Genomic DNA, 8,500 nt, shown 5'->3' on the forward strand with positions numbered 1-8,500 from the left:
GTCTCACCAACAAAGTATTTCGGTATGCCTATGTTTGTTGGTAGATGTAATGATTGGGATTTTCGTGATATAATTATATGAATAAAATATAGTCCTGTGAGCTATTTAAGGATTATGTGGATATATGAGTATAAAATATAAAGTTATATAGTTTTTATGACTTATGTATAATTTCTGTGATTCTCGAGATTTTAAATATTTTTAAAAGAGTTTATTTAATATAAATAAGAATTATTTGATCCTTAATTATTTTTTATAAAATTATCAGAATATGAACAAAGAATGAAATTTATTTTGTTATATCTAAAATGGTCCTAGAGACTTTTTAAAAGTATAGTTGGATTTATTTTGATATTCTAATATTTTAAAATGATTTTCCAAAGTTTATTTCTATTGTTGGTGATTTATTTATAAAATCCATAGAAAGTAATCCGTTTGCTCAAAAATTATTTTAAAAATATGGGGGAAGAGCTAATTTCATATTCTTGGTATTAAAAATAATATTTGTTGCATTTTCAGATTTTATGAAGCTATTTTAATATTATAAAAATGAGTTTATAGATTTTAGAAAAAAAAGGGGGTAACAGATTTTTATTGTGTAATTACTATCCTACCCCTGACCCACCCCCATATACACCCTCTTCCCTTTCTCCCCCGTCCTCTCTGTTCTCTCACTCTCTCTCTCTCTCTCTCTCTCTCTCTCTCTCGGTATCTGTCTTCTCCCGATTTCTTTGATTTTCTTGGAAAAACTCTAATTCAAGCTAGGATTTGAGTTTCCATTACCTTGTGTGTGTGTGTATATATACATTTGCATGTATGTGTGTGTGATTGTGTGTATGGTTCGGACAATGAAACCTTTTCGGTTTCTTGTTTTGATTCAAGTTTTCATTCGAATGTATAGAAACTATTTCAATTAAAGCTTGCATGTTGGGTTTTTATGAAAATTCGAATTAATATGTAGGGTTTTCGAGGAGGGGGCCGAAATTTGGCAACCTCAAAACCTTGTCGCCACTGGCGATGAACTCTGGTGAGTCGATGGTGAACAATGATGCTACGCCTGAGTTCTAAAAGCTTTAAACTAATTATTCGAATTATTGCATGTTGATTTTAAAAAATTTCGAACGAAATTCCGGTTTTGAAACCTTGTTTCGTTCGAAATATTGGATTAAGTTCGGTTATGATTCGATTTTGTATATAAGTCTACTCCTAGTGATTTTGAAATTATACGTGATGTGTTGGATATGTTGAGTTGATAAATTAAGAATGCAAAGTTAAAATTGTTAGTGTAGGTGCCCTAGAGGCAATACATTATTCTTTTAAATCTTTATGTCAGTTGATCATTCAATAAATGTATTTATTATGACCTTAATTACTGCGATATTTTGTTAGCAAAATAAATGTCCTTAGAATCATGATACACATTGTATAGTTTAAGTACATGACTTGAACTTGAGATTATATAATATATCATATTCTTAAAGGTCCCTAGTCGAGTATTATTATATAGAACAATAATAATACATAGATAGACTAGTATGTTGTTTGACAAGATAACCACATCTCATTGGTTATAAGTATGGGGATATTAAGTCAATACATAGGTACATGTGAGAGTACATGGTACTGGACAGACCCACAGTGAGATTCTTCATGTTTAATAAAGTCATAAGAAAGACTCACAGTGATAATGGTGTAACGATCCTTTGACTTGAAATCGTTATATTTCTATACGAGGATTAATATACTTTGACTACATTAAAAGTTACTTTTGATCGGGTGATGATAAAAGTGGACATCGGGTATATCATGAGTCGTATGAGAAATATGAATGATAGATAAAGGATTTAACCCTCCTATAATTAGGAGAGATATTATTGGCCTCTTGATTGAGTGAGATTATAAAAAGCATGGCCAAGAAACACCTCTATGGTATCCACACGAGCACTTCCAAGAACGTCTCACGAACTTGACTACGGAATGGATGTATTGGCCTCCTTCTTGACGATCCGAATTGCCTCTGCCTCTCTTTGCTGCTAGGGTTTTCTCCAAAAACGTACAAGCCCCTTTAACCTATCAAAAATTGTACTTATTTTGGTAATAGAATTGAGATTTGTATTGGTTCGAATATAAATGTTGTGATCTCATGATATATAACGTGGATAAAGGATTGAATAAAATTGCATGTATAGTGTATATGTTTGATTCTTGAAATTTGATTACTAAAGATCTATATTCGGATTTTAAAGTGAATAGGATCAAGTCTTTGAAATCGAGTCGAATGTTAAAGTTGATTAACATGTTAAGTTAACGTTTTTGTAATCGTACAAGGTCGAATTACATGTTGCATGAAATATGTTGAATGCATGTTTGATTATTTGATATTAGGGTAACTAGAATGTAAATGATTTATATTAGAAAGTGACCAGGATTGTTGTTGATTGTTGTTGTTGAAAAAGGGATAGCGTATTTATGAATACATCATGCCCAATTTTTTAGAAAAATTATTGATATGAATCAGGGTTGTAGACGATACATTTTAATAAAATTTGGATATAGATAAATCCTGTTTGGTTATATGAATGTGTGCCTACGTGCTTTGTGTAAATTAAATGATTTATCGAAGGTACAAAGGGTATACGAATAGCTATCTGATACGTGTTCTATATGATTAGGTTATATTGAGATAATACGATTTGGGTAGAAGGTTTGACGTTCTGGGAAATGTCGAGAATTAATATGGTTTCTAATTAGGTTTCGTTTTGTATTGTAGATTTGAAAAGCGAAGGCATTCAGGATAGGAAAGGAAAAGAGGTCTTAGGTGGCAGTAGCTCAAATCCCGTGCAAAAGGAAAGTTTTATGAGGCAAGTAACTCTGCCCTGTTATTGTGATTTGATCATAGAAATTTGATTATGATATGCATCGATAGAGTAAAGGATCTCTTTAATATTATTATTGAACCATTTTAATAAACCCTGATATTAGTTCATTGGTTTCAAGTACATATACCCTGTTTTTATTTCTTACTATCTTTACGATCCTTTGACCCTATGTAACTTGATTAATTTTTTTCTATATGATACCTTGTTAACCTAGATGCCTGTATAGTGAACTTGAACCTTGTTGCCATTTCCCTTCTTCAAACCATCTTATTTAACAGCCGTGTGAATACCGATGCTTGATGATTGATCATTTCCCAACTTGTGCTCTTTTAATTTCACTTGCTTATTCACTTGAATTCTTGAATTGAACCTAAGAATGATTTTTGACTTGAAAGAGTCCAAATGATTTCAAATGCTAGTAACTTAAAAATGAATTTAGTTTAAACCATATGTTTTCCGATAAAAAGGATTTGCAATGAATTCCTAAAGATTGGATTGAAATGTAAGAGGCTAGTGGGACAAGTCCAGCCACGTAGGAGGCTAGCAGGGCTACTCCAGTATTACAGGCTGAAATAATGCCATAGGTACCTTATTAACCGGATGGAGTCAATACGAGCTGATCACCATATTATATTTAAAAGATGGATATTTAAATCAAGGGTTCTATGTTGTTAAAGTAAAAGTGAAAGATTTCTACTTATGCAATGAGCACTAATTATTGCAATTTGATTTGAAATTGAATAATATAGATTAAACTTCTTAAAGTTATGAGAATCCATTTGAGAACCCTGTCATTTGATCTTGAAAACTGATTACACAGAGCTTGAATCTCAAATACCTTGAAACTCTTATCTTGAGTTCCTTTCCTAGATATTGTTATGATACTTCCACCTAGTTTATTGAGAATAAGAATGCCTCTATTGTCTTGATATTTAGAACTATTTATGTAGTTACTTGCTGAGCTATTTTGCTCATTTATTTGTGTTGATCTAACCATGGCAGTTAAGTAAGAAGATGGTCAGACTTAGGCGCACCGCTCGTAAGAATGTTTCTGGCGGTCCTTTCCGTACCGTCGGATTTCAGGTGCCAGATCAGGTAGACGTTGTGTGAGAAATCGACATTAGTTGGTGAGAATTATAATAGCTGGTTCAGATACTCTTGGGTTATCTGGCGATTCCAAGTCAGAATCTTATATTTTGGATTTATTTATAATAAGGGTTGTATTTATAATATTCCGGTTGGTAGTTGTAATCTTTTCATATACTTTATCATGTTTAGATCCTTGTAGATTTTGGGGTTTAATTTATTTCTGCTGCTATATTATATTAGTAGATACGTGTTATGGGTGCTCATTCCTAACCCCGAATTTGAGTTAGCTGGTTCAGATACTCTTGGGTTATCTGTCGATTCCAAGTCGGAATCTTATATTTTGGATTTATTTATAATAATGGTTGTATTTGTAATATTATGGTTGGTAGTTGTAATCTTATCTCATAATTTATCTTGTTTAGATCATTGTAGCTTTCGGGGTTTAATTTATTTCTGCTGCTATATTATATTAGTATATAATTATTGTTGGTGCTCATACTTAACCCTGAGTCTGAGGGCATCACAGTTAAATAAAAAAGAGGTTTTTGGGTTCATTAGTGACGAAATTCAAGGAAAGTTGCAGGCTTGGTGCAATAAAGAATTATCAAAAACAGGGAAGTTGACGTTAATCAAATCATCGACACAAACAACACCAAATTTATGGATGAGTCTTTTTCTACTCCCGGATTCCTTACGTGAGGAAATTAAAAGAAAAATGAATGTATTCTTTTGGGGCGGAGGCGTACATAGGAAACATGTGAAATGGTATGCGTGAAAGTGACTGTGTGGGCCAAAGGAGTTTGAAGGCTGAGGGTTGAAAGAATTAAAGAAGTTTAATGTAGCTATGTTGGCCCAATAAGGATGACTTTTTCTTATAGACGCAAATGCAGTTATAAATACGGTCATGAAGGCTAAGTACTAAGACACAAGTGTCTTGAATGCTAAGTTAAAAAATCCCCGTTATGTGTGGCGTGGAATTTTTGCGTCGTTGGAGTCAGTCAAGACTGGTGCTCGAAGAAAGATTGGCTATGGTGAAAATAAGCTGGTATGGCATGATCCTTGGCTGCTAGACGAGGAGAATGGCTATGTTGGTACGATTGAGTTTTCTTAATTAAGCAATGCAGATGTTAGTTACTTTGTGGCGTTTGGGGAAAGAAAATGGGATGATAAGGTACTAGATGACCTATTTGATCCTAAGACCATTGCTTCAATTAAACGTATTTCGTTGTCAACACATGTTGAAAGTGACTCTTGGTATTGGTTACTGTATGACAAGTGTAATTTTACAGTTAGAAGCCGTTATAGGAGTTTACAGGGAGAGTGTACTGATATTCAAGCGAAGCTTTGGAGGAAAATTAGGGCGATGAAACTTCCCAGTAAAGTGACTAACCTAATATCGAGAATGTGTAAAGGATGTTTACCAACAAATGTAGCACTGAATATGAAGTATGTGAATATCGGAGTAGGGTGTCCCTGGTATCATTTTTATGTAGAAACAGAAGTCCATGTCATGTTCTTATGTGATTTTGCAAGAACAGGTTGAAGTACGACTGGAATGAGCCATCTGGTGAATTGCTTTCCCAATGAAACACCAAGTGTAGTTTGTGACGGGATATTTAAATAGAGCGCAATTGTGTTTGATTATGTGTTATCAATAAAAGCATGAATCCTTGTATAGCTCCAATAAAATTGAAGTGTTGTCAGTCATTTTGAGTTTAGCGTTTATTCTATTTATAACCTTATGATTGCCTTGATAAGTAGTGAGTCATGATTATTGATCTAGTTGTGATAGTATATCTGTTAAGCAACTACACACACGCACGGTTTTGGCTTGTGAGTTGAATTGTGGGATTTGATTGATCTTTGTGCGAATAACTGCATTTGTTGAGATGTTGCTCATTGCTTGGTTAAGTTATTCTGAGGGGATCGTTGTATTCATATAATTGCATTCATGTATTTTTATTTCTTGTTTTTGAGTCAGTTATGCTTGAGGACAAGCATCGATTTAACTTTGGGGGTATGTTAAGCGGCATTTATATCCGCTTATAACGCTTCATAAAGCTTCGAATTGGTGTTTTGTACTCAAGTTATTTATGTTTTTGATGTGTTTTGTAGTGTTTTTTCATTTCAGACATAGTTGGAGGAAGGATGAAGTTTAGCATTATTTTGATGCTAAATTGGTGTTAGGAAGGTGCCTCGGATGTTCGTGTGTTGATCGCCATCAGAAACCATCAAATAAAACAAAGCGATTCATTTTTTCCAGAAGGTCAGCGCCCGTGTTGTAGTAGCGCGCTCCCGCCCAAGAACAACAGAAAGACAGCAGGCCCCCGCTGGGACAGCGCGCGCCCACGCCAGGTCGGGTTTTCAGGATCTTGATGCAAGTAGAAGATGGATTTTATGGGCTTCTGAATTGATTGGGTTGCTATATAAAGACTATCTAAAGACATTTTTCACAACGGAGACTAAGAAGAAGATAACGAGAAAACCTAGGAGCACAAATACAACTAAGGCGAAGAGGATCTAGTTTATTCTTGTGATTCTTTGTTTAAGTTGTAATCTTGGATGCTAGTTTTCTTATTTGTTAAACCTATTACTCTTGTTTAACGTACTTTGATTATTATTCAGTTTTATAAAGACTTGGTTTATTATACCATACTTTCATTGGAACCCACAGTGATGATGAGTTTGGTCATGAACTAATTGTTATCGTAGGGTTCTAACGGATTTACTTATGGATTTTAATAGTTAAAGTGTTTCGATACCTTAGTGTGTGGTGATAATATGATATCCTAGTATTGGTTGTGCTTATTCATCTTATGAGTGTCGCGAACTTATAAGATAGCGTGTTAATCTCTATTGAAGCAAAAGTGGATATAGGGGTTTAGAACTTTCCATGCTAGCATAGGTTCATGTATTTGTTATGCATGATTCGTAGGTAATTTTAACCATCTTACTTGCCCTATGTAATCACAATAGATAACTTGCACATTAAACCGTCATGTTGTCAAATTCTATAGACATATAGGGTCTCAATATAATTGGTGTCTATTCAGCTTCTATCTCTTTTTTGGATGTCTGGTAGTAGGGTATTCGTACAACGAAAGTTGGCGTTTACTAGTTTCTGTTATCTGATTAGTTGTCATCACCATTGTATGCTAAGATTAAGAACAAAGGCTATTGAATGAAGTAGTAATGAAGTCAGAATCCCATGTTTGTGTCATATAGTAAATCAAACCCTTTTAATCTCTTAGTTAAAGTTAGTTAGTTAATTCTTAGTTATAAACAATCTCAACTTGTTATCATCTTAGCATGAATAATAACCATACCATTATTGCATAAGTGCATAGATTGAAGGTAACCTAAACCATTCTCTGTGGGAATGAACTAGAAAGAATTATATATTACTTGCGAACGTGTATACTTGCGTAAATATTAGCGCGTGTTTTCATCCTAACAAGTTTTTGGTGCCACTGCCGAGGACTCGGTGTTAATTTTTAGTTTATGTGCTTGACACCAGTGGTCGTTAAAGTTCACTGGCTCGGATATTTTACTTACTTGTTTACTTGTTGCTTTTTCAGGTACTCTAGATAGCGTTTATGCTAACGCATTTTTGATCTCGAAAGAGAACACTGGATAAAGCGGAGGAAGAAGTTTTAGTAGAGGAAGAAGTTCTTGTAGAAGAGGAGAAAGTTGAAGAAGAAGCTCTTGTTGTAATAAGTGAACCAGAAGCAAATACAAAGGTTATGATGGACTACTCTCAGCCGAAAATCAATGATATTCAGTCTAGCATTGTCAGACCAGCCATCGCGGCTAACACTTTTGAAATTAAGGCTAACACAATTCAGATGGTGCAGAACTCGGTCCAGTTTGGGGGTTCTCCGACTGAAGATCCCAATATGTATATTAGAGATTTCATCGAGATTTGTGACACTTTCAAATTCAACAATGTTTCTGAAGATGCTATTAAGTTGAGGCTTTTCCCATTCTCTCTGAGGGATAAAGCTAAGTGTTGGTTGCATTCTCTACCACCAGGCTCTATCACCAAGTGGGAAGATCTTGCTCAGAAGTTTCTCACTAAAATCTTTCCTATGACGAAGACAGCTACAATCAGGAATGCTCTTACTCAATTTGCGCAGCAATCGGGAGAATCTTTGTGTGAAGCTTGGGATCGTTATAAGGAGATGCTTAGAAAATGTTCTCATCATGGGATGCCTGACTGGATGATCTTTAACTACTTTTATAATGGTTGGGTGCGATTCTAGACCCATGCTTGATGCAGCATCAGGTGGAGCCTTATGGGCTAAGCGTTATGATGAAGCTTATGATTTGATTGAACTGATGGCTGCTAATGAATACTAGAACCCTTCTCAGAGACTAACTCAAGGCAAAGTAGCAGAAATTCTGGAGGTAGATGCAGCTACTGCTATAGCTGCTCAGCTTAAGGCTTTGACGATGAAGGTGGATTCTTTGGCTAACTATGGAGTTAATCAGATCACTAGTGTCTGCGAGCTTTGTGCTGGTGCTCATGAGAC

At 34.8% G+C, this 8,500-nt stretch overlaps 1 non-coding gene across 1 annotated transcript; it reads right to left on the bottom strand.

The window, feature by feature from the left end:
- Nucleotides 1–8,071: 8,071 nt before the first annotated feature.
- Nucleotides 8,072–8,178, bottom strand: LOC141710027 (small nucleolar RNA R71). Its single transcript, XR_012570570.1, has one exon. It is a non-coding gene; the product is annotated as a small nucleolar RNA R71 (small nucleolar RNA).
- Between the last annotated feature and the right edge of the window lie 322 nt (nt 8,179–8,500).

The sequence above is a fragment of the Apium graveolens genome, chromosome 2 (assembly GCF_009905375.1).
Source record: "Apium graveolens cultivar Ventura chromosome 2, ASM990537v1, whole genome shotgun sequence".
Lineage (NCBI taxonomy): Eukaryota > Viridiplantae > Streptophyta > Magnoliopsida > Apiales > Apiaceae > Apium > Apium graveolens.